General features: G+C 45.4%; 1 protein-coding gene across 1 annotated transcript in view; it reads left to right on the forward strand.

The window, feature by feature from the left end:
- Positions 1–25,774, forward strand: part of LOC147692392 (cytochrome P450 2G1-like) — a 647,292-nt gene that overhangs the window by 447,336 nt on the left and 174,182 nt on the right. The gene's annotated exons all lie outside the window — the stretch shown is intronic.

Genomic DNA, 25,774 nt, shown 5'->3' on the forward strand with positions numbered 1-25,774 from the left:
TCATTGATGAAGAACTGGAATGCCGCTGGCGCATTACATAAGCCAAACGGCATAACAGTGTATTCAAACAATCCATGTTTGGTTTTAAAGGCCGTCTTCCACTCATCTCCGGGTCAAACACGAATAAGATGGTATGCGCCCCGCAAATCCAATTTGGTAAATACCGTGGCTTTGCGGAGCAGGTCCAATAACACGGGGATGAGTGGAAGAGGGTACTTGTTCTTCACCGTTGCTTTATTCAAGGTCCTATAATCCACTCAGGCCCTCAATGTCCCCTCCTTCGGTATGAAGAAAATGGCCGATGACACAGGCGAACAGGAGGGACGAATGAAACCTAACCGTAACTTCTCATCTATATATTCTTTGAGATGTAGTTCTTCTGGTTCTGACAACGCGTATATTCGGCTATAAGGTAGCGGAATGCCTGGCACCAAATCGATCTTACAATCATAAGACCTGTGCGGAGGAAGACCCTGAGCACGTCCTTTGTCAAAAACATCCTTAAAAGCTGCATACTGTGGTGGGACAGTACTCCCTTCAAAAATTGCACAGGACAAATGGTTAGTCCGTTCTCTGGCCTCATTATAACAATGTTTTAGGCAATACACGGAATCCAGTGTAACCAATCGCTGTACCCAATCAATCTTTGGGTTATGTTCCTGTAACCAGGGAACCCCCCAACACCAAACCAAAGGAAGGAGCATCAATCAGATCAAAGACCATTACTTCGGAATGCCCATTCTCACACAATAACCGTATAGGAGCGGTCTGACGGGTAATACAACCAGATGTTAACTCTGTCCCATCAATGGCCCTCACTGGTTCTGGCTGCTCTTTATAATGACAAGGAATCAGTAGCTTCTCTGCCAAAGAAATATCTATAAAATTTCCAGTAGCACCAGAATCCAGCAACACAGACACAGGGACATGGTTCTGCACCGAAAGCAACAGATGGGCATTGATGATAAAGTGTCTAGGGTAATGATCTATGGCTCCCAACACCTCATACTGTTTTTTCCGTTCCTCTTCTTTGTACATTCGTCCACCCACCTGTATAAACGCTACTCTTTTACCATACCCTACACCTGACGGCTTCAGAGGACATTCCCTGGCGAAGTGACCTCCCTGTCCACAATATAAACACAAGTTCATCTCTCTCCTCCTCTTTTTCTCTTCCGGAGTTAGAGGTCCCCTCACCCCTCATATTTCCATAGGTTCGTGCGCTGTCTTACTCTCCCCCGCCGGCTTTGCCTCAGCTTTCACGTAACTAGCCCGAGAACCCTGGAAACAATTACGTTCCCCACGCCTCTCTGATAAACAATGGTTTAACTTGACCACAAGGTCAATGAACACTGCACAATCCTCAGGCGGATCCACCACCTGTGATACAACGTCCTTGAGCTCTTCACAAAGATCCTGATAAAACAGGAAAGTCCTTTTCTCTGTGGGCCAATGAGTCTCAGACACCAACCGGTTAAATGAGGCTATGTAAGTCAATAAATCCTGCCTGCCCTGCCGCAGCTTCAAGAGCTCCGCATCACTCGCCTGCATAAAAGCATGCTTGGCGACCAAACCCCGCATCATCTCCTTGAACGCCGAATAGTTGTACAACACACGGTCATCACTTTCAACTAGAGGGATAGACCACTGATCAGCGTTACCAGCCAAATACGATATAGTGAAAGCAACCTTAGCCGAGTCATCGGGAAAGGCACTTGGTCTACACATAAAGTGTAACTGGCACTGGTTCATGAACATCCCAAACTTGTCACTATCCCCAGTAAACCTCTCAGGGGGGGCTAAAGGTACAGCAACAGGAGATGTCACTGTTACTGCTAAAGGAACCCCACCTCCAGTGGAACTTTGTCCCGACCCTCCACCATACTGAAAGGTAGCAGGCTGTATAACCGGACCCGGCCCCCTATGTTGCAACTGTTCCCTAGCCCTCACCGCCACTAGTTCTTGTTTCAAACCCACATTCTCTTGCTGTAAATCCTGTACCTGAGCCTGCAGTGTATGTACTGCCCCCATTATGTCCTGCATTGAGGGACCCCCGTGCCCCCACCCAATGGATTCCCATCCTCATCCATACTCGTCCGGGCAGTGCGGTATTTCTTGGGCTTGTTATTCTGTTGGGTTCCGCCCAGCCCACACACTGCAGGAACGTAGTATGTACCAATCCACTTCCCCTGCCCGCTGGCCACTCACAAGATAGCAACTATGAGTGTACCAATGGATCTGAAAAGAGGGTGGAATATGAGGAGACACCAAGTCATCCCCCCTGTTGTAACAAAAGGACACAGCTCCCTCCTCCACGTTTCTGCACCTATGTAAAACAAAAAGGAACACACTTCACAGTACATGTACCACTCTTTAACATCCCAGAACCAGTGACCATGTCCTGCCACGACAATCACAAATCTCTTACCAGTGGACAATGCAGGCTCAGCTTCGTGAAGGCACCGGGCAACAGGTTTAAAACAATCCAAGATACACTCTCTCAGATTCCAAAATCAATGGCTCAAAAATAAAGGTATCCTTCGTATTTTTCCGAGATATATAGGGGAAAAAGGACATGCATCTACATTCGGCATGTACCAGAAAAAACCTCTTTCTTCGATTTATTAAACAGCAGTAGAAAGGGAATGGGTAGCGTTGCGGGGAAAGACCAAAAGATCCAGTACTTGAAAACAGAGTCCTATCGCTGAATGGCCCAAAACGTCACTTCCGCATATAACGATGCTAAGAGGCGGTAGTGGAGAACGCGAGAAAACAAAGCAAAAACGCCCCGATATTACTATCGCGTCTCCTCCTCGTAATGGCCTCAGATTCTGGCACAACTGCAGGCGTATCAAAAATAAGTAAACAGGAGCCCCTGCTCACTCAAGCCTCCAAATAGCACAAGTACTGGAAAAGACAAGGGGGGAAAGGGAAAAAGAAAACGGGTCGAATACCTAACTAACTACAGCAGGGAAGGGATATGGGTCAGGGGAATGAAAATACAGGAGCCATAGACAAGACTCCCTGGGGATCAAAAAACACTCCTCACGAGCCCGTGAGGAATACAGGAAAAAGTCCAGTACAGCAAGGAACCAGCACACAGCAACCAGGAAACAGCAACCAGGAAACAGGAACCCGCACAAAGGCAATAACAAGCAAAGAGGTAAAGGTAGGACCAACCTTTATCCCACTGCCAGCAGGTCATGTGATGTCAGTACATGGTCACTGAGAGAGGACTAGACCCAAATCCTAACAATCGATTTAGATCTTTTTTCTGGTTTATCAGAAAGACCTAGGGAATCTAGGTAACATTTAAAAATACCAGTCTGGTTATAACTTGAACAAAGAGTTGAAATATATTTCCTGGTGGTTCATTATGTGTGATCAATTATCAATGAAGAATGGATCACTTACTTGTACCTGTGTAACCAGGGTCAGGTATTCTGGCCATCTTAAAACCCTCATTCACTTTCATGGAAAGTCTGACGGTATATCTTGATTGTCCGCTTAATTATAAACGTGACAGCATTATTGGTTTTTTATATGCTATCCTCCACCTGGCGGTAGACCCATTGGTTATAGAAGTAGTGCCCAGTGATAAATGGTGCTCAAGTGAAGTGAGTTAAAATTGCCTACATAGCCAAACTTAAAGAACTTTATTCAGTTCGGAATGCAGGAAAATAAAAACAGTGTGGTGTGTAAGAAGACAAGTTACCAATCTAACGCACTCATTTATCCATGTGAGTGATTCATTATGTGAACATCAGAAGGCTAATATATTTCCAGTGGGTTACATTACCAACAATAAGGGTCAGTGTAATACAGTATTCCTAGCCCTAAACTGTCCTGTTTGGTTCCCCACATTACCAGTAAGAAACGGAACACAGCGAATTTCATCAAGAGTGTTATATTGGATCTGAGGATTCTAGCAGGGGCAGCTGGCAGGGAATGGGGGAGACAGAGGGGTATGGGGGGTCAAAATATTAAAAACAAAACACTAACCTCCCCGAGCCGTGGACGCCTCTATCTCTGTTATAGTAGAAGAGTCCGGAAGCCCACAGGCTCACCTGAGCCAATCACAGCGCTGCGATGCAGCTCTGTGATTAGTCTGAGCGTAGTGGTTTGGGGCTCAGAGCGTCATGGTTCGGGGCTCCGACTGGGACGGGAAGCCTGTGCATGTTCTCCACCTAGGCTGTAATGCAGCCTGGGTGGGGCACATAAAAAGTGCACAGGACTGTTTGGCCAGCCTGAAACGACTGACCAAGCAGTCCTGCACACTTAGTGGGCACAGTTCACACCTCCTCCTTGAGCCACCAGCCCTGCCTTACGCCAGCCACACAGAAACCAAAAAATAAAATGATAAAATCCTTGTTATCATTTTATTTTTCACTTTCCAACTGATCAGAGAGCAGTGGGACGATGCTCCTCCGCCTTAGCGGAGGAGCCGCTCCTGGATTCTAGGAACAATCCTAAAGTCCCTAATGCCCATATTACGACAGAGTGGTATTGCCCACTTCTTCCTGTGATTAGAATAATCACAGAGAAATCAAATATGATTAATACATTCCTTTATCTGAGGACATAAAGGACAGGTCATTTCTGGGTCGGTATCCTATTGCCCCCATTTATCAGCAAATGCATGCAGTCTCAAAACGAAATTTGATGGACATGGTTTTTGCCAATAGGAGTTCAATGGAGTCCATGTAATCTTCCATGAGAAAGCATCCTTAAATTCCAGGAATGCTCGGATGAGAGCACCCATACTCCTGCTCCTGCTCAGTTCTCCATCTATATACCTCCTGTAAATCCCCTTCAGAACAGCCAGTCATAACTCCCGGATTAGTCCACATGTGTTCATATCACAGCTTTATCAAGTAGGTCTTGATGTGCCCAAACAAGGGGATTTTGTAAACTCCAGGCTGCCTTAGTAGCTCCTCCAGTTCCACCCAATACGGGACTAAGTCCACAGAGGCCCATAGCCATCTCCAATACACCAAAGGTCTAAGGGCTGCTGTATGGATGATGGCCCTGTGGCCCAGCTCCAACAGTAATGGCAGAAGTGGAGTACTTGTTGGCAGGTTAGCCAAAGATTAAAAGAATTGATTCTCACCCACCTCCAATGCAGTGACCTTCCTGTGTCCCCACAATTCTCCCCCATATAAAGACCTGCCTAGGGCTTGTAGGTTGAAAATTTGGATGGCCAGAGATACTGGTCTAAAAGCTAGAACCCTTGAAAACCCTCAAGATGCCCCCTGCATAATGTTCAAATTTCAACTTGCTCTTATGGATCAGTGCAGACCATCCAAAAATCTCCAAAAGGATGAGACCCAAATGCTTAAAAGTATGAACACTCTCGAGGGGAGAACCATTCAAAGACTAGCTTGGGTGGGTTGTGTGAGTAGGATTAAAGACCATATACTTGGTCTTTTGAAGGTTGATCTCAAGCCCTCTCTGCTCACAGAAGACACCAAACTGGTCCAAGGAATTTTGAATACCCATTGTCATGGGGTTGAGCCTTGCATTTACACTGTGTTAAGTTAGCATGAGCTTATTAGAAGTTGAAATGCCATTTTTCCATTCTGCTGCCTTTGCACACTGCACACATTATTACAAATGTTTAGAGTCTAGAGGACGGTTTTGCTTCACATGAGAATAATATGTTTTTCTATACTAGCAGCTTGGCTTGGTAAGCATTGTCTGAACAGTGAGTGCCGAGGCCTTCAAGGTTATTTCAACACAGTGATTGTTGTTCGGTCTGATCAGCACGTGTTCTAGACATAACATATATGCAGCTGTGGCCGCCTCTGAATTTGGCGCGTTTAATAATGCACTGCGCAGGCAGGCTCAAACACACTCTGGAGAACATTCGCATGCAGAGAGCTGGTGTAGAAAATGATGTGATCCATTTCTACTAGGACCAGAGATATGGGGCCGCCCTTGTGAACCCAAGAGACCTTCTGTAGATATAAAATAACCTAATAGCAAGGGAGTGTGAAATCTAGATGTATTCTAGTCAATTTCCTTTAAGCATTTTAACATGCTTTCTCCTTTTGTATTTTATGGAATAGTAACTATGCTGATAATCTTGTTGCTTATAATATGTCTGCTTGTATTAGCTAAGATACTGCACTTGAGAACACGGCATTAGAAATAAATATTTTAAACTTGCACGTGTCTTCATTTACTCCCCGTTTTGGACTAACATGAGTGTATAACGAAAGAGTTTTCATGTGTTCCACATTGCCTGAGGTATTTAAGTTCCATGTTTTGGATTGTCTAATCATTGGGGGTATGGAAGAACCACTGAGACACTGATTGCTAGTCTGGTAGTAGATTTTGGCTACTAAAGTGATTTTTGGCACACCCTAATTCACTGAGGTTCCAAGTCTCTATGCACAGTTCTGTGTAGGAGCAGAATCCCTGCTACATGGCGCCCAACGTTGGTGGTCTTATTACATGAAGCTTGAGTAGTACATCATTCATTCCTTAACCCCTTTGCTATTGTTTCCGGATAACAGTGGTGTCGGACAAACCTACCTATAGTTACATAGGTCTTTTCAAGCTTGAATCTATTCAAAAGGTTTCCTTTCAAATTACTACCCAGTTGTGCTACTGAGTTTTACATTGTAGCTTTTTGTTCTCTGTGTCACTATGGCTGACATTGTTATACTGCAGCATAGTTGCATTGCGGTTCACAATCATTTGCAAGCACACAATGTTGGTTTGGAGGGCATGGCAGTGATTTTGGTCGTAAATCCTGAGGCTGCTTACCCGTTTGAGATATTCTATTTCTGGGTGACGTTTCCAGCATTAGAAGCGGCGAAGCAGGTTATTCACACTTACACTCATACAGCCGTGCCCAGGGACACAGTAAATTCCGATTTCTGCATGGCAGCACCGAGTTTGGTTTGATGGCCCCCTTCCCCACAGTGTAACAGCGGCTAGATTGGGTCCTTTGTCCATTTCAGGAGCTTCCTGACCGGTTGTGGCTGGATTCCCCCGCATCCTCGAGCGGGGCAAGTCCCCGTTGCTGACTTAAGGGCCCTATATGACTCTTCTATTAGTGTCATTTGGGCCCTTTTTCAATATATTACCCCCAATTTCCAGGGCGGAGCCCCTGGTGTTGCGGCCTTACCAACTGGACCGAGCGGAATGAAGCATAGTCCCGTGATGGTCAATGCAGTGATGGGCATGCGTCCCCAAGATAAGGATGATATGCCTTTTTGGCTTGCCGAGAAATTTGACCAGCTGGAGGCTGTTTTTCCTAATTTGAGTCCCGTGGAAAAACGCAGGATTCTTACAATTAGTTTGCCCAAGGACCTGGTACCGGAAACCGGTGACTGTGAGTCATGGGGTAGAATTTTTAAGGCAGTGTACACGAGGTGCTTCGGCACTCCGTCAATGGCTGTCCTTTCGACGGTCATTAAACATGTTCAGGACGAAAACAGACCTTAGGGTGCGGTTGAATTGGGAATGAGACTCGTAGGCTCGTTTGATGTAGTTTCCGATCTGGTACTTTCGAATATAAAGGGAGATGTGGTAAACATTCAGGTGGCGAATGCCTTACGCGAAGTCCCCGATGCCGACAAACCCCGACAGTTGCAGGGAATTATTACGGCTGCGTATAAAACCATTGGCCGCAATAGTTTAGGTGTCAAGCCCTTTTTTTGCTAAAGAAAAGAAGCAAACCCTGGGTGCAAAGTCTGAAACAGACGTTCAACCCACAGCTCCTGAGAAAATTTGGAACAGAAATAAAAAACAGAGGAAACAACAACAAAAACAGGAGTCCCGTCCCACATCTCTACTGCCTGAGTCTACTGAGCGTGTTTATAATTTGCGTCGCCTGATCGATTTCAGGTTCCTGATCAACGCTCTCCTCGTTCTTTACAGGACACATCGTCCTTATCGTCCGAAGGCCAGTGTACCAAATTCTAAAGCTTTGCACCCACGGTGGATACAATGGGCAGCATCTTTGACGTCTCCGGATGTCACGTTTATTTTTGATGCCTCCTTACAGTCACAAGAGTTTTTTAGCAGTATGAATTTGTTCATCCTGCGACCTTTAGAGAATTTCCATTGTATCATTTACACTGATGGTTCAGCGCAAGTTGCACATGCGTCTAAGCATGCATACGTCTCAGATTGCGCCATTGTGGTAGGTACTATGGTGAATGATGAATTCAATTCCAAAGTCGTGCACACGCATACTTTAAGGGACTGTACCTCACAATTGGCAGAGTTCCGTACTCCAATGCTCACATTGGAGTACGCTGATCCTGGTGTGGTGACTCTTATTGTGAGTGATTCTGACTACTGTGTCCAGTCTTACAATGAAAACCTGCTCTTTTGGATTCTGAATGATTTTCGTGACTCCAAAGGTAGCACAATAAAACATAAAATGATCTGGGTCTGAGTCGCTGAGCTTAAAGAGCAGTTGCCACTCGTGTATGTAATTCACACTCTTGGTCAACAGCGCGTGGGAGTTCACGCTGTTGGCAATTCTTTGGCCGATGAAGCCGCAAAATCATCAGTATCGACATATTTGGTTGCGGCAGTTACACGTTCCAAGAGTAAGATTGATGATGATATCTTGGCGGCTGTCGCCGCAACTGAGAAGGGAAGTAAATATCCTAAGGGGCTCCCTTCAAAGTATACATACCACTTAAGTCCTGATAAAGTTCCTTATGTGAAAATACCGGATGTTGGTGAAAGGTTAATTCCCAACGCGGACTGCAGGTCCAAACTGATTACAGCTGCCCATGAAGGTGTTGCATCTGCGCATGCAGGTGTTTCGGCTACTGTATCTCAGTTACAACAACGTTTCTGGTGGCGTGGACTGTACAAACAGACGCGTGATTATGTCCTTCAATGTGACGTTTGCCAGCAGATTAAACCTTCAACTGCTGCGGGTCCGCCCCAGACACAGTTGTACATTTCTAATAAGCCACTTGGTTGTGTTTATTTAAATCACTGCGGTCCTTTTTCTTCTGATACTGCGTATAAGTACATCTTAGTAGAAGTTGATTCATGCACACGCTTTGTGTGGGTGTGGCCTCACCGCAGCGATGATTCACGAACTGTCATAAGAGACTTGCGTGTCTTTGTATGGATTTTTGCCTGTGGCACCTTCCATTTTGATCAGGGTCCTGCTTTCGCCTCTAAGGCGTATAAGGATGCCATGACTTCGTTGGGGGTCCAAGTCAAGTTTTTGTCTCCATATAGACCTGGGGGTAACAGTGTTGTGGAACGAATGAACCGAGATTTAAAGCAGTCTTAGACGGCTAGAGTTATAGGCACTGGCAGGAACTGGCTGGCCCACCTCAATAGCATGCAGCGTGCCCTTAATAATCTCCCTAGAAGGTCACTGGGTGGGCGGACCCCATACGAAATGCTCTTTGGTGTCAAAATGTTCGTCCCGGACCTTGACGGTCTAGACAAGGCGGCGGTTGCTGCCCCCTTTGACGTAGATGAACATTGTCATGTTTTACAGAATCTACAAGAGACGAGAGACAGTCTTGCAAAGGAACACTTGCCCTCCACATCTGATGCTGCATTGCAGATTCCGGTAGTTGGCTGGCTACCCCAAGCTGGAGAACTGGTTCGAGAGAAGATCAAGAACAGGAAAGAATTTGGTCCCTTATACCAAGCTCCAGTTCCAGTGCTTGGTGTGAAGGGCACAAGAACAGTCATTTTACCACCACTTCCAGGTCATAAAGAACAGAGTTACATCTCCATTGACAATGTTAAACTACACAGAGTGGCCGATTCTTCTTAGTATGACTCCAGCGGTCTCATTTCCATCGATTTTGAGAAATTCTGTTTTGGCCCCGGCTACTAATTCCAGGCCTGGTGTTGCCCTCGAGATGCCTGCAATTTTGAGTCCTTTATTGAGTTCACTGCCTGGTGCTCACCATGATGAGACTGAATATACTTACCCTACTGACTTATCGATGCCTGATTTACAGACTTGTTTGGCTCCAGAATCCAGATTTTCATTTGACACTGACTCTCACAGATCGAAGACTCCTTCCAAGATTTCTGTTCTAGCAACACTGTTTAAAAAACATTTTTTGATTCCTCCTTGGACCTACATTTGGTTGGTGCTTTTGTCGATTTACCTGTTCATGTCTGTTAGATTTGTGGTGTATTTTTTCCGCCTTATCAATGGACACTATGTTGAAGAAAGAACATGCATTTGACATATTAATGGAACATTGGCTCCCCATTCTTCATCACACAGATTGAAGAGGGATTTGGCTTTTGTTAATATCACTGCTTGGCCCGTCTTAGATGGGATTGTGTGGGATGCTATTAGATTTCAAATTCATGGGTCCACTGAGGTTATAAATGTCCCAAATGTCCTAAGAGTTTCTATGGGGGATGTGATTAAACAAAATATACGTTCTGATGATCGGGATGTTCAGGCCGTTGAAGCTTTGTTTTCTGATTTGAATTATTATGCTGCCTTTAATGCTGATGATTTGTTTCTTGATTCGGCAAATTATGGTGATTTGTTTTGTTATCAACATTTTGGCAATCACTACCTGCATAAAGCGAATACCAGGAGGAATACTGTTAATTACACCCAGTGGGAACATTGTCACTCTCCTGTAGAAGGCAGTTCCACTTCTTTTTTAAAGAGGTTCACTTACTTCACTGATTTTAATCAGTCAAATCCTAATGCATTTTATTTTAATATGAGGGAAAAGTAAACTTCCAAGGTTAGACTTACCCACCCAAAATTATTGTATTCTAAGTCCTTTTAAGACTAATTGGCTGTTCGGGGATATGAGGTGTGGAAAGATACTATTGATCTTAAATCTGTTTGGGGTACTAGAAGTTTGCAAGTGTAAGGCACTGAGGCTTTGCATTGTGCATGCCTCATCCCGAACCATATGTTGTTTTTGAATTCTACAATTTCACAAACGACATGCTTTGGATTGGCTACTACAAAAAAATTAAATGCCCCTTCATTTCCTGAATTAGAAGAATATTCCGGTTGGAATAATAATACCAAGTTTTCTATCCGAGAGTTACAGACTCTGTTACTGAATTCTTCCTTTAACATATCCAGTTTGGATCCTACGTGTTGGTTGCTGTGGCACAAAAGTGCTGATTCTTGCCAGCATCGTTTTCTGTGTTTAGCTCCAGGCTATACACAGGTCAGGGTGGTCCACGTTTTGAAAGTGGCCATTCTGTGCCTACCTATTCAGTAGGCAAATTATTTCAGAGTTGTCTCAAACATTCCACTTTGGCGTCAGCTAAGCTGCACTTATCTAAATTGACTGACGATGTTGATCTGAATGATTTCGTGAAAGGCCAGGCTTACGGTAGATGTAAAAGATGGATGTATGCTATTTACAACGAGGTCTGGAAACTGTCTCATATTGAGGCGGCTTCCCGCATTAGAGCTATAGATCAAGCGAATTTAGAGAAAGTGCTAACAGTTGTAGATAACAGCATTAACACGCTTTCTTCCCGCATTTACACGTTAGATAATATTGTATCATCTGTTGTTGATATTGTGCAAGATGAAGTGTCTGTTTTGTACCATGGTCAAAATCAATTACGTTCTATTATGCAGTTTGCATGGACCTTGCAAACTTTGAAAGCTGGAAAAGTGCCACGGCACTACATGAACACGTCATCAATATTTGCCCTGTTTAATTTAACTGAAAAGCAACGTTTTATGTCAATGAAAGATGCAACTTTTTTTATGTCACACATTGAAAAGTTAGAACCATTACCATTTTCTGTGGTTGAAACCATTTTGGCAACGTGGTTTATCCATGGGTTAACAACTCTACCTTTTCCTCTTTTCAAATTCGAAGCATGTGTGAAATACTATGCAATTGGCAGATAGGAACCTCTGGGCAACGCTTATCTCCATGAAGCTTGGTCGCTACCATTTACCTATAGATGCCTTAGGGAGGGGAAAGAGGTTTACTTGAATGGTGAGGATTGCACTACAACACCTGATCGTTCACTAATGTGTAGTAATATCCAATTGCATGGCTCTTGTAACCAGAATGAGTCAAATTTAGCCTGTATTTTGAAAGGCACACCAGTACCTGCGATCATACCAACATTAACATTACTGGCAAACGGTAGTTATTTACTTTTAAATAATGAAGATTGTTGTGGGATGGTTGCCGGAATTCCTTAAGTGGTTACGGTCAGTGAGTGCGTGGTTTGTTGTAAAAATGTAATGTTCCCTCCTCCGCATGGGAATCTTGATGTTTCCGTCTGGCTGACGAGTCCGTCCTTGAAAGCAGAGTTCAACAAGATGAGCAGTATAAGAGCTCTATTATCCCAAAAAGAAGTCGCCCTCACATCTGCTCGTGAAACATTTGTCCTACACGTGGCAAACAACCGCACAGAGGTGCATGCTTTATTAAATACTGATTTGCCCTTGCATTTCGGTGAGTTAATTCACACTATCTTAAATGCATCCTCCACCACAGGGCTGGCGCACTTTTTTAAAGTTGTTAGCAGTGGTCTTGCGCCTTCTTTTCAAACTATATTTGGTGTGTCCCAACATTTTTTCATTCGATCTTTTTCAGCCTATTTGGTGGATTACCCTTATTGCTAGCTCTGGCTGCTGGCGTACTTCTGTTGTTTTGTTTATTCAAAATGGATGCACGTCCTGTGTTGCGAGAAGATCTGTCACAACTGTTGCTGCTCTGCAACCGAATGCTTGAGTATTATGGAGCGCTGTCTCCTGCTACCTTGAGTGCGGCTTATGGATTATTGTTTCGATTTTTCTTTTTTACATGCGTCCATCCTCTGTTTCATTGCCTGAGTTGCGATTTCGACTTGGCCCTGGATTCGTGTCTCTGCAATACGGTGTCTCCCAATGCCGATTATGATCAGTTTATGAGCCCCTTAGTTGTTTTGTTCTGGCACAGGGATTATGGCCTTTGCAGCAATGCATGGAGTCCTGGGACGTTGGAATGTTTTCGCAGCGGCGCAAGATTTCTTGGCACGCAGCTTCATTGAAGAAACACCGAGTTGCCCTCTGATAGTGCTAGAGGCTCCGGTAATTGAGGAACATGTATGTTCTTTTCCTTTGCTGGATTGGATGGCTGACATGTTCTCGGATGAGAACAGTGACTTCATGTTGGAGGCTGTTGCTACGTTTTTGCATATACATTGTTGGATTGAATGGCTTCTCTCTTTCTTACGTGACCGAGGTCAAGAGTTGGACATCAGATTTTTTAATATTTTTTTCTCTACTCTCAGTATCAATTTTTCTGTCCAGACCTATTGACTTCACTGTGTCCATGGCTGGAATTATTTGATTTGAAAAGTATTCAAATTATTGAGTTTTTTTGTTCTCGTCCCTATGGCAATTTGAACTTGGTTCTGACAGTCGTTCTTGAACTCTGCTTTTCAAATTTGCCTTGTGTCTTATCCATGCTCGGATCAAGGGAGGGTGTCAAGGGGTTGAGCCTTGCATTTACACTGTGTTAAGTTAGCATGAGCTTATTAGAAGTTTAAACACCATTTTTCCTTTCTGCTGCCTTTGCACACGGCACATATTATTACAAATGTTTAGAGTCTAGAGGACTGTTTTGCTTCACACGAGAATAATATGTTTTTCTAAACTATCAGCTTGGCTTGGTAAGCGTTGTCTGAACAGTGAGTGCCGAGGCCTTCAAGGTTATTTCAAAACAGTGGTTGTTGTTCAGTCTGATCACTGCCCGTTCTAGACAAAACATATGTGCAGCTGTGGCCGCCTCTGAATTTGGCGCGTTTAATAATGCACTGCGCAGGCATGCTCAAACACACTCTGGAGAACATTATCATGTAGAGAGCTGGTGTAGAAAAGGATGTGACCCATTTCTACTAGGACCAGAGGTATGGGGCCGCCCTTGTGAACCCAAGAGACCTTCTGTAGATATAAAATACCCTAATAGCAAGGGAGTGTGAAATCTAGGTGTAATCTAGTCTATTTCCATTTAGCATTTTAACATGCTTTCTCCTTTTGTATTTTATGGAATAGTAACTATGCTGATATTCTTGTTGCTTATAATATGTCTGCTTGTATTAGCTAAGATACTGTGCTTGAGAACACAGCATTAGAAATAAATATTTCAAACTTGCACGTGTCTTCATTTACTCCCCCTTTTGGACTAACATGAGTGTATAACGAAAGAGTGTTCATGTGTTCGACATTGCCTGAGGTATTCTAAGTTCCATGTTCTGGGTTGTCTAATCATTGGGGGTATGGAAGAACCAATGAGACACTGATTGCTAGTCTGGAGGGGATTTTGGCTACTAAGGTGAGTTTTGGCACACCCTAATTCACTGAGGTTCCAGGTCTCTATGCACAGTTCTCTGTAGGAGCAGAATCCCTGCTACACCACAGGGGAGTTAGTAGGGTGTCGTCTGTAAACAGGGCCGGGATCTTCTTACCCTCTAAGCTTGGGGTATCATGGTTACACTTCTCTAAATTAGCTACCAAATAGTTAATGTGTAATGGAAACAAGGTTGGGGCAAGGACACAGCCCTGTGTAACTCCTCTCGAAATCTGTATCAAGGGGGTCAGTTCCCTGTGCTTGCCGTATCTAACCTGTGCATAGTCCTTGTGATGCAACCTCCTGATGACATCAACAAGATATTTTGGGTCACGTTGATTGATCTGAACTTTCCACAAGGCCTCCCTTGACACAAGATCAAAAGCAGTGCGGGGGTCAACAAAAACGACATAGAGCCGACCACCTCCTGGAGCGACATGCTTCCAGTATTTGTGTTGTACCTTGGGGTGCTATGACTCTGAGCAGCTATGCTTAGCAAAGAAATAGTGTGTAATGTATTTAACAGCACCAAACAACAGATATTTAACAGCACCAAACAGAATAAGCAAGCCATGTAACAAGAAGGGGACACAACAACAATTTATAGAAATAGAGGATATTTGTATCAATTTTTAAAGACCTTGATGAGCAATATCCGCAGGAAGTTTCCAAAGACACAGATATTAGAACATTTAAATAACGTTTAAATGAACCACTAGTGTGGAAACTAGCAGAGATCGCTGTTAGCATGAGCTGCAGCCATTTTGTTTGTGGCAGCCATTATAGTTAGCCATGTGCTCGCCATGTGCTTCTCCCGTCCTCACTGTTGCCTGCCCTTGTATTTTGCTTGAGTAATCAACTATAATTAACCCTTTCAGTACTGAGTCGGAGCATTGCACATGCTCAGAAAGACTTGTAGCTGTTGGGATGCACCTGTTACAAACTTAACGGTCGGGCTATTTTAACTGATGTCAGCAGTTGTGTAACAGTCAACAAAGGGAGAGACAGGGTTCAAGGGCACTCTTAGTCCCCAATCAGTAGATAAATCAACAAAAGAAGAGTGTCCGTCAGTAAGGCGTTAGTCTGATCGAGATAGCACGTACAAATATGAGGCCAGCTGTGGTTGGTCAGAAGACTGGACCAACTTTCAAGAAAAAATTCGTGATTTTTTCAGGAAACCCTCACTCACCCTAGTGGTGACATGCTTCATCATCGGGTCCACTAGGGAGATCGAGTACCTCCCCAGTGTGCTACGACGCCAGGAGACTGCGGAGCAGGTTTTTGTGAGAGTGAAGAGTGAAAAAAGTGTAGTTAAAAATGTCAGCGGTTGTCCCAAAAAATCATTTATTTGCTGGTCAACTTGACATATTAAAATTAAGAACTATGTGCAGGAAAACTATCCAAAAGAAATACAGGTGTTTCCCTGTTAGGGGAAGGTCAACATGTTTCTGCCCTTTAAGTGTATGAGTTTACAGGGCTTTCGTCAGGACCAGTAAGCGAGTGTTACCTCAACAGGTATAGGCGCGCTAAGGCCTACCCTGCTGTAGGTAGTGAAAGTTAAAAAAGTGGCACTATGTGTAAAAATAGGTGCGTAATCACGAATTTTTTCTTGAAAGTTGGTCCAGTCTTCTGACCAACCACAGCTGGCCTCATATTTGTACGTGCTATCTCGATCAGACTAACGCCTTACTGACGGACACTCTTCTTTTGTTGATTTAGCAGTTGTGTAACTCCTCCCACTTTGTTGACCAAGCGATTCTCATGTACCCTTACATGTAGATGACTATTTGTGTGTTTACTTGTACCGCCTCTTTTTGAACTTCCATGCTTACTCTTCAACTATCACACTATATAAGCACCATAGTTTGTATACTCCATGTGCTGCCTCATACATTACCTGCGGGTTATGTATTGATGTAGCTCCACTCATGAGGTTTTAATAAACTATTTGTTTAATATTACAGCTTCCGTGCCAATCTCTATTTTGTCAGTCAAAAGGACTAAGTATGGGCGAATTTTGCGGATCTGCGGTCCGCGAATTAGCGCAAAATTGCAAAAAAAAGTCAGCGAATTCGCAGATTTTCCCGCTTAATCACGGATTTTTTTGCGATTTCCATCTACTCAACTGGAGTACTTTCTACTGGCTAATCAGTAAGTGCTACCTCGTTGGGTAAATGTATAGTGCTTTTCCTACACAGCAGCTGCGTAAAGGGCCAGAAGATTTGTCTCCACTGACCATGTGTGTCTGTAACTTTGCCACCGTGCCAAAAGGCGCTGAGGTCCCTTGAGTGAGCTGTACATCGTAGTTAGGAAAGGGCGGGAAGACGTTTGATACCGCTAGTGTGTGGTGCGGAGCTTCTATGCTTGTCAACATGCCTCGTGTATAAAGAGTCAGAGAGCGAGCAGGGCAGCAGGTGAGGATCCACAGATGTAGCTTATTAAATGGTGAAGGTATGTTACTGTCAATCCTTACCTGTCAGGTATTTAAAGATGCAGTGTACTTTTATTTGTTAACTCACAGACATTGATTCAGAGGTTTGCAATGTTTATGCTGAACATTCATTCACTGTCTATATCACTTGAATGCTTCAATCAGTACAAGAATTTGGGGTTCAAGGTTTAGTACAGAAATCGGTATAACAGTTATCCTTCACTGTTAGGATTATGACACTGTGCAAAGCTTCTGGTTCCCAACAAAGTTCTTGGTTAAAGCGCAATTTTCATATCACAATACTTTAATACTTTGTGCCACAGTTCAAGGTATCCAATAGTACACTCTTGTTTATGCCAGCCATGGTTTTTACCAAAGTTCGAAGTGTGCTGTTCTGATTAGGTCTCATGTGTCATCTAAGTTTGAGTGCACCTCCTGCACCCCACTGATGCTTCCAAATGCAACAATTGCAGGTCAAAGCCCGCTAAGTGTGTTGCTTACTTTACCCAATTCCAAAGTGTCTAAGAACAAAGGATTATGCCCTTGCAGGAAGTACTGAGTGCATTCGCCCTACACAGTGGTCGAAGTGGAGAAAAAAAAGTAGGGGAACTGTGGGTGGAGAATCAAGGGGCGGGAATAACCGAAGATTGAATCAGTGGGCGAAGTCAGGGGTGTGGCATAGCAAAACATACCAATGTTTTGTATGTTTAGCATTTCACTGACCAGTTACAGCTTATAACGTTATTTAATTAAAACAATGGATAAACATGTTAATTTGAGGTTTAATTCAGGAGAAAGCAAACACTCATAGGGAATACAGGTTTATGTAAAGCGTGTGAAATATAAGCAGGAACAACATGTTAACTTAATGCTTTTACTCTCATTGTTCAGAAATCCATGATTATTTTTTGTCTCAAACATTGAGGTCATGAATACAGGGCTCATCCTGTACACGTGTGTTAAGCAGGACTCAGAAGAGAAAGGAACTCTTCAGGAGACTCTAGACTCACGGAAACCCACAAAGGCTCCTTCATTCTGGTGAACAGAATGCAGAACAATATCATACATTCACCCCAGTACAGAGATCTGGGCCTAAAGCCATCGTTTTTTTTCTCACCATGCCATTCCAGTTTGGACTCAGCCATATGCAAATCAGTCTTGATCCTGCAGCAAATGGGAACAGTCCAGCCCGAACTGCCAGGCCAGGTCCTCCATGGATTGGACACAAGCATCCTAGGACCGGTTTCGGGCTTTCAGCCCTCATCAGCTAGGATAGCTTGATTCCAGTGGTATGGAGAGCACTGGACTCATGTCTGAGCATACCCATCCCACTCAGGGTGACAAATGCAAAAAAGAACAATTGATGGACAAAATGCAGAACAATGTCATACATTCACCCCATTTCAGAGATCTGGGCTTAAATCCATCGTTTTTTGCTCACCATGCCATTCCAGTTTGGACCCAGCCATATGCAAATCAGTCTAGATTCTGCGCCCAATGGGAACAGTCCAGCCTGAACTGCCAGGCCATATGTATTCAAGTGTCCTTTCATTTGGGAAGTGAACACAAAGCAGTACCCACTGAACTGTGCACATAACATATTGCTCTTTGATATGCATGGTACATGTTCTTTGCAGCAGGCATATTACCCCTCTGTGCTACCTTAGATGAGTAAAACAGCCACTAGACAAAACATGCTCCCATCTCTCTCCAGCAGATACATTGATCACCAAAGTTATCTTGGCCCTTGTATTGTTGACCAAAACCTGCTGAATATACAAAGAACTTTGCAGTGTTTTTAAAACTCCTTCACTTCTACAAAACTGGTCCGCCCAAACTAAACTGCCCCCCTACCCTTCAAGTCGCCCTGGGAAACGCCTGCTCCAGCCCTTTCACTGCTCCTGGCCAGTCAGTACTCCTGCTCATGCTCGATCAACACTCCTGCTTCATCAATTCCCCTGCCTCCTACCTTCTCCTGGCCCGTCACTTCTCCTTGCCCGTCACTTCTCCTTGCCCGTGACTTCTCCTGCCCTGTTCACCGCTCCTGCCCTGTTCACCGCTCCTGCCCTGTTCACTGCTCCTGCCCGCTCACCGCTCCTGCCCCGTTCACCGCTCCTGCCCAGTCACTGCTCCTGCTCATGCCTAATGCCCCGTCACCTCTCCTGCCCCATCACCACTCCTGCCCCATCACCTTTCCTGCCCTGTCACCTCTCCTGCCCTGTCACTTCTCCTGCCCGGCCACCTCTCCTCTCCTGCCCTGTCACATCACCTGCCCGTCACACGTCACCTGCCCGTCATGTCACCTGCCCGTCACTTTTTCTGACCGATCACTTCTTCTGCCTGGTCACTTCTCCTACCCGGTCACTTCTCCTGCCCGGTCACTTCTCCTGCCCGGTCACTTCTCCTGCCCGGTCACTTCTCCTGCCCGGTCACATCTCCTCTCCTGCCTGTCACATCACCTGCCCGTCACGTCACCTGCCCGTCATGTCACCTGCCCGTCACTTTTTCTGCCCGATCACTTCTTCTGCCCGGTCACTTCTCCTGCCCGGTCACTTCTCCTGCCCTGTTGCCTCTCCTGTCCCGTTGCCTCTCTTTCCCTGTCACTTCTCCTGTCTCAGTCACTTCTCCTGTCCCTTCACATCTCCTTCTCCTGTCCCGTCACTTCTCCTGTCCCTTCTCTTCTGCCCCATTCACTGCTCCTGCCCCGTTCACTGCTCCTGCCCCGTTCACTGCTCCTGCCCCGTTCACTGCTCCTGCCCTGTTCACTGCTCCTGCTCCGTTCACTGCTCCTGCCCGGTTACCACTCCTGCTCATGCCTAATCACCCCTCTTGCCCTATTACTTCTACTGCTTCGTTACTTCTCCTTCCCCGTCACCTCTCCTGCCCGTCACCTCTCCTGCCCCGTCACCGCCCTTATCTGTTCACTGCCCCTATCTGTTCACTGCTCCTGCCGGTTACCGCTCCTGCCTATGCCTAATCACTGCGCCTGCCCCTACACTTCTCCTGCCCCATCACTTCTCCTGCCCCCGTCACCTCTCCTTTCCTGTCACCTCTCCTGTCCCGTCACTGCTCCTGACACGTCAACTCTCCTGCCCTGTCACTTCTCATATCCATTAATTCTCCTGCCCGGTCACCTCTCCTGCCCTAGTACCTCTTCTTTCCTGTCGCTCCTGTCGCCTCTTCTGTCTGGTCACTGTCCTGCCCAATTAACTCTGTGTACAACATTAACACATTACACATGGTGTCAATATTCCCACGTACTTGTCTGGGGAAAGCTCCTCTGTAATCACCAACTCCAATCTCACTGGCACTTGATCTGCTAAAGGCAGAGGCCGGTGCATTGTCATTCGAAAGGGGATAATCGGCCTCAATCGGAATGACAATGGGCCTGCCCTCGGTCATTGGAGCTCAGGGAGGGCCTGCCCTCGGTCTGTGGAGCTCAGAGAGGGGCTGCCCTTGGTCTGTGGAGCTCAGGGAGGGGCTACCCTCAGTCTGTGGAGCTCAGGGAGGGCCTGCCCTCGGTCTGTGGAGCTCAGGGAGGGGCTGCCCTCGGTCTGTGGAGCTCAGAGAGGGGCTACCCTCGGTCTGTGGAGCTCAGGGAGGGCCTGCCCTCGGTCTGTGGAGCTCAGGGAGGGCCTGTCCTCGGTCTGTGGAGCTCAGGGAGGGGCTGCCCTCGGTCATTGGAGCTCAGGGAGGGGCTGCCCTCGGTCTGTGGAGCTCAGGGAGGGCCTGCCCTCGGTCTGTGGAGCTCAGGGAGGGGCTGCCCTCGGTCTGTGGAGCTCTGGGAGGGGCTGCTGCAGCCTCTGGAGTACAGCAGAGAAGCGCAAGCAGCTCCAGGAAGCTGAATTAAAAAAGTTATTGTTTTTAAGTCTGACTGTTCTTGCCGTCCCGGGATGCTTTTTTGAAAGTAAGAAGTAGGGGAACGGACTGAAATTATGTTTAGAAGTAAGGCCACGCCGTGCCCTTCCGTCCCCGCCCACTTCTACCACTGGCCCTACAGAGGTTCTGCGGTCCAGTGCTGCTGCCCAGAAGTAGCACTGATCATGAGCACTCGTTGACAAGTGTGGCCCATATTAATACACTGCTTCACCCAACATGGCTGCCAGGAGCTGCAAGTCGTGAGGGATCTTGTGGCTGTGAGACACGACACTCGCTGCATCTAAAATGAAATGGTAGAGTCAGCACTGGCACATGATAGCAGTCTTGCAGTGTGCAGCCAGTAAACAAGTCCTGAATGTAAGCACATAATGAGTTATACATGTAGTGTCTTGGTACAATATAACATGTTACAATCACATCATGCTCTTTGAAATTAGTTGTTTTTGGCACCTGTACGTTGTCTGTGAATTTTCTTTTGCTTCACTCATTCTGCAACCTCCAGGGACCACAAATGTCCGAGTACATAAATGCTACGCATGCCCATACATGGATGCAATACCCGAGAGTGCCCAAGAGATGGGCTGACCACTCATGACAACCTCACATCTCCTTCTTCCTTTCTGACAGCCAACTGTCTCAGCCTTCAAAAGTGGGATAATTATTTTGTCCCTGACTCAAGTCCTCTCTGGAGGTTCCACCTGCTCCTTGAAGTTTCTGCCAAGTCAGGCAAGTCTCTCAATGCAGAGCCTTCCCTTCAGAGACCAGGCCCTTCCTCTGGGGGTTAGGCTCCTTCTGGCTCTGTGGGGCTTCCTTCCCCTCATCTTGTTATTAAAGACTGGGTCCACTGTTTCAAGATCCACAGTCCCTTAACCTTCTCTTAAAAATGTAAATTGATACTTGTATAGCGCACTACTCACCCGCAAGGGTCTCAAGGCGCTTGTACGAATACCGCTGTGGAACCCGTCCTGGCTTTCCCTGTGAGGCATTCACTCCTGGGCACCCCCAGGGTGGAGGCCAGGCATCCTTAGCGTTGTGGGGGCCGTTGTGGAGATTAAGCAAGCTATTGCCCAGAGTTGCAGAGTGGGACTCTATGATAAGAATAGGCACTGAGGCGAGAATTATCAGGTCCGTGGAATTGTGAGCCCAAGACCCGCTGAGGCGGGGAATTGAACCCTGGTTCCGGGCTGGTGGAGACACAAACCCACTCAGGGAGACAGCATTGCTGTATGAGTCCTTCTCTCCATCTCTGCCCGGGTGGATGTTTCAAGGTTGTTGACTAGTAGACAGTTCACTGGGATGGCAAGGAACACAGCTACTTTCTTAGGGTTAGTAACATCTCCCCTCTCAAAGTCTAACACAGCTATGGAATGGGACTCATAACAATGTCAGAGTTAACTAGCTCATGCACCTCATCTTGTAGAATCTGTCATGGGGGAACCAGCTTGGCAATAATCATTGTTATTCTGGCACTTGTATTCTTCAGAGCCTGAACTTTTACCCCATTGATTCTTGTCCTCTGCCTATACTTTAGCATACTTGCAGGCCAGTGGGCCAAGGGTTGAATTTCCTCACCATCCAGAGAAACTAATGTGACTTCAGTGTAACCCCTGCAATCCCCAGGGCCAACTTCCAACCCAATCCCTACACTGGCAATTCCCTTGGAGCTTTCACCGGAGGGTGATTTCTTTGGCCATGCATGATCTCCCTTCTTGTGCAATGGCTGTCTACGGTTATAGCACACCCCAGCTTTTGTTGGGCCAAAGTTATTTCCCTGATACCCCCTGCCCTTTAGGAATTGGTGTGTGGTCTGGGCTCCACATCTTTGGCATCTTTTGGAGTCTCTTCCTGTTTCTCAATCTTTTTAAACTTCCCCCATCTTTCCACTGAAAGGGGGATTTGTACCCCTTTATTAGATTCTCCACCTTGGGACTTCTTTGGCACCCTAGTGCATACCTATTCATAAGCTGTTTTACGCTGATCTCTCGGGCTAGATAACTTAGAATCTACCAAATGTTTGTGGAGCTTCTCTAAGGTGCAGTTTGTAAGTGTGTGCTCTTTTACCAACAAATTGTATACGTCCTCATAAGTATCTACCTTGTTAACTTTTGTCCAGCACTCCAGTGACTACAGAGAGGCATTAACAACATCCAATCATGTCTGGATCTGGACCAAAAAGCTTAATGAGTTCCTCTTTCATGTGGGTATAAGACTGGGCTACCTCATCATTTAGTGTAAAAAAGGCCATCTCTGCCTACTGTTGATACTAACTCCCAAAGTAAGGACCCTCAATGTTGTGCACCCACCCTTTTCATCCTTAGAACTCTCTCATAGGATGCCAACCATTTATCTAATCAACGTCTTCTGCTTAGTAGGGAACAATAACCTTGAGTAACCTAGGATCATAGGCACCACCTGTGATTACCTCTGCATCTATAGAATTGCTGCCACCATTCTCCTGGTGTTTCATCCCCCAGCGTGGCCCTCTTCTAAGGCCAGTTTTTTCTCCTTCCGGGCCAACTTCCTCTTATGAATTTTTAGAGACTTCATGAGCAAAATCTACTGGAGGTTTCCAGCGATACATATTTTAGAACATTTAAATAACTTTTAAATCAACCTCAAACAAGCACTGGCCAAAAAAGGTTTGTAAACTTTTGAAAAGTTTAAAACAGTTAGTTTGACAATTCCTGCCCCGGTTGGACAACCAATTCAAATAGGACAAAGGTCTAGGGGACCAGAGAGGATACTTAGGACAGTTACCTGGTCACCAAAGCAATTTTAAAGCACAATACAGCCTTTCCAAGATAACTACCAAAGGTGAGTGGGGGTGACTCTTGTCTTGGATGTCGAGGTTCCACATAGTCATCTGTGCCTGGTTCCAAGGGCTGCTGATGCAGACCTTGTGCTTTTGCGAACACATACAGCTGTCATGGTGCAACCCTTTGGTGGAGTCTGGTGTCCGCCTTGGGTGACGAATCTGGTCACAATCAGCAGAACCAAGTGTCCCTTTTGGTTATTTTCGAATTGTCTCCTCTGGGGTGCCCAGCATCCAGTAGCTTCAAAGCGTCGCAATGACTACCAGAGATGAGACTTAGGCTCTTCCAGCTTTAATGTCCCCAGTGCAGGTCTGGAAGGTCAGCCAACTGACCCTCAAAGTCACTGCTTCAGACTAGGGCTGGGAATCAACTATTCCTCAAGCCAGGCCTGCAGAAACAGGATTCAAACCCTACTAGCCCAAAGTGCAGCATGTGCAGTCGCTCTGGCACACAGCCTATTTTTTGCACATAAATCGGGTGCAAAGTGGTCTTCTCCTTATCCTTCATCCAAGTCCAGTGAGTACTAAAGGGCCATGCTCGAGGGGTGCCTTATTTACCCTAGGAAAGTGTCTCGAGGGGACCACACATTCACTAGCCAATGGGCAACTGGGTCTCCTCCTACCTAGTTATGTTTTTGTGATGTGTGACATCTGGCTATCGCACATGCCACATTCTTGCCTCTTTCAAAATGGCACAATCCTTTTTGGCCGAAAGGAGCTCGGTATCCCACCTTAGGGGCGTGGCTGCCAGAAGATTACTCGCCCATGGTAAAACCAATTTGGGGCGAGTTTTCCCTCCTAAAACCTGGCTCTACTCTGTCTGCAGTAAACAAAAGACATCCTGCCTGAGAGTGTTTTCACAGCAGCCCTTCAAAGGCGGCTTCACTTTGAAGCTCGCCTTTGGGCAAACACCCTTTTAGAATTGTTACTCTTAAGGCATATAAAAAATATGTCTAACTCAACAGAATACAGCCACAGGACACCATAGGCTTTCTTTAAGGAAGATGTACAAATAGTGTTAAGAGATGTGCTGGCTTTTCCATTTACTTTAATTGCAAACTTGAACTAGCAGTGTACACACCCCTCCAGTCTGTAGTGGCAGTCTGGGAGCCATTTTGTCCTTTGTCACACTTAGAGTGGCACAAATAGTGCTGCAGGTGTATTTGTAAACTCTGCCTTACATGCCCTGTGTGCCATATACTAGTGACGTAAATTTAAGACAGTATTTGCCAATTGGGTATATCCAATTCGCCATATCTTTTGTTAGGGGTTAAAACATTGGCTTTGAGGTATGGTTAGCCGGCCTCAGTGCAGCCTCAGAGCCAAAAAGCAGCATCATCAGTCCACAAAGTGGGGGTGAACATGCAAAAACAGGCATTTCCTTACCGAATTTAAATATGTATATGTGACTTGAAGATATGCTATGTTGTCACGGCACTTTTTTGAGCGAAGAATAGTAAATCTATATTCACCCATATGTACTTACTTTGGAAATAGAGTAGCCGTCCATATTCTGGATTCTGTAGTTTCGTGAGTTGATGTAACAAACTTCATAAAGTGGAGGAATTATTTTTATGGGGCAGTTTGTGGGTAAGAGAAAGATTTTAGAAAGTGGGTTGATGAACATATTGCGGGTGGGATTGTGTCTGGATTGATGTGTGAATGCACCTAAGAGTGAGTGTGGGACAGAGGGCAAATAAATGTCTAATTGAATGAATTTGTGGATAGATCAATGGGTGCAAGGACAGATGTCGAGCAAGTGAGTGGATGAGTGAGTGAACTGTTTGTACATTTTATACTCTTCAGTGAATGCATGCTACCCCAGGACAGTTCTGCAAACTCTTTTGAAAGCCAGGCACCGGAGTGCGGGGTTGGTGGTGCAGGGCTGCAGTGAAACAACACATTGACTATTATAAGAGGTTTTTAACCATACCTGCTGAGGCAGGCATTGAAGTGTTAATTACATTATCGATAACTACATGAAACAATCAGTTAGTTACAAAGCAAATGGGTCTGTGTTTGAGTAAATATATTTACTTATTGATGGGCTGGTAAGTGAGTAGATAGACAGATGGTTGAGTAGATAGATGAATGGGTGGGTGGATTTTTAAGTACCGAAATTGTTGAGTAAATTAATGGATTATTTTTTTTTTACTACAGACGGTAAGAAGGATGGATCTAAAAATGTTGCCTGGTAAATTTAATTGTTTATATAGTGATTAAAAGCTTTGACCAGGAAGCTGCTTTGCAAAGTATCTGCTGGGCCTTGACTCTGCAAATGCGATGTTACACCTGTGTTGTAAAAAGCTATCTCCTTAAGGTAAAAGTACCATTTTAATATTACTGGAGACA

Source organism: Lissotriton vulgaris, chromosome 9 (assembly GCF_964263255.1).
Source record: "Lissotriton vulgaris chromosome 9, aLisVul1.2, whole genome shotgun sequence".
Classification (NCBI taxonomy): Eukaryota; Metazoa; Chordata; class Amphibia; order Caudata; family Salamandridae; genus Lissotriton; species Lissotriton vulgaris.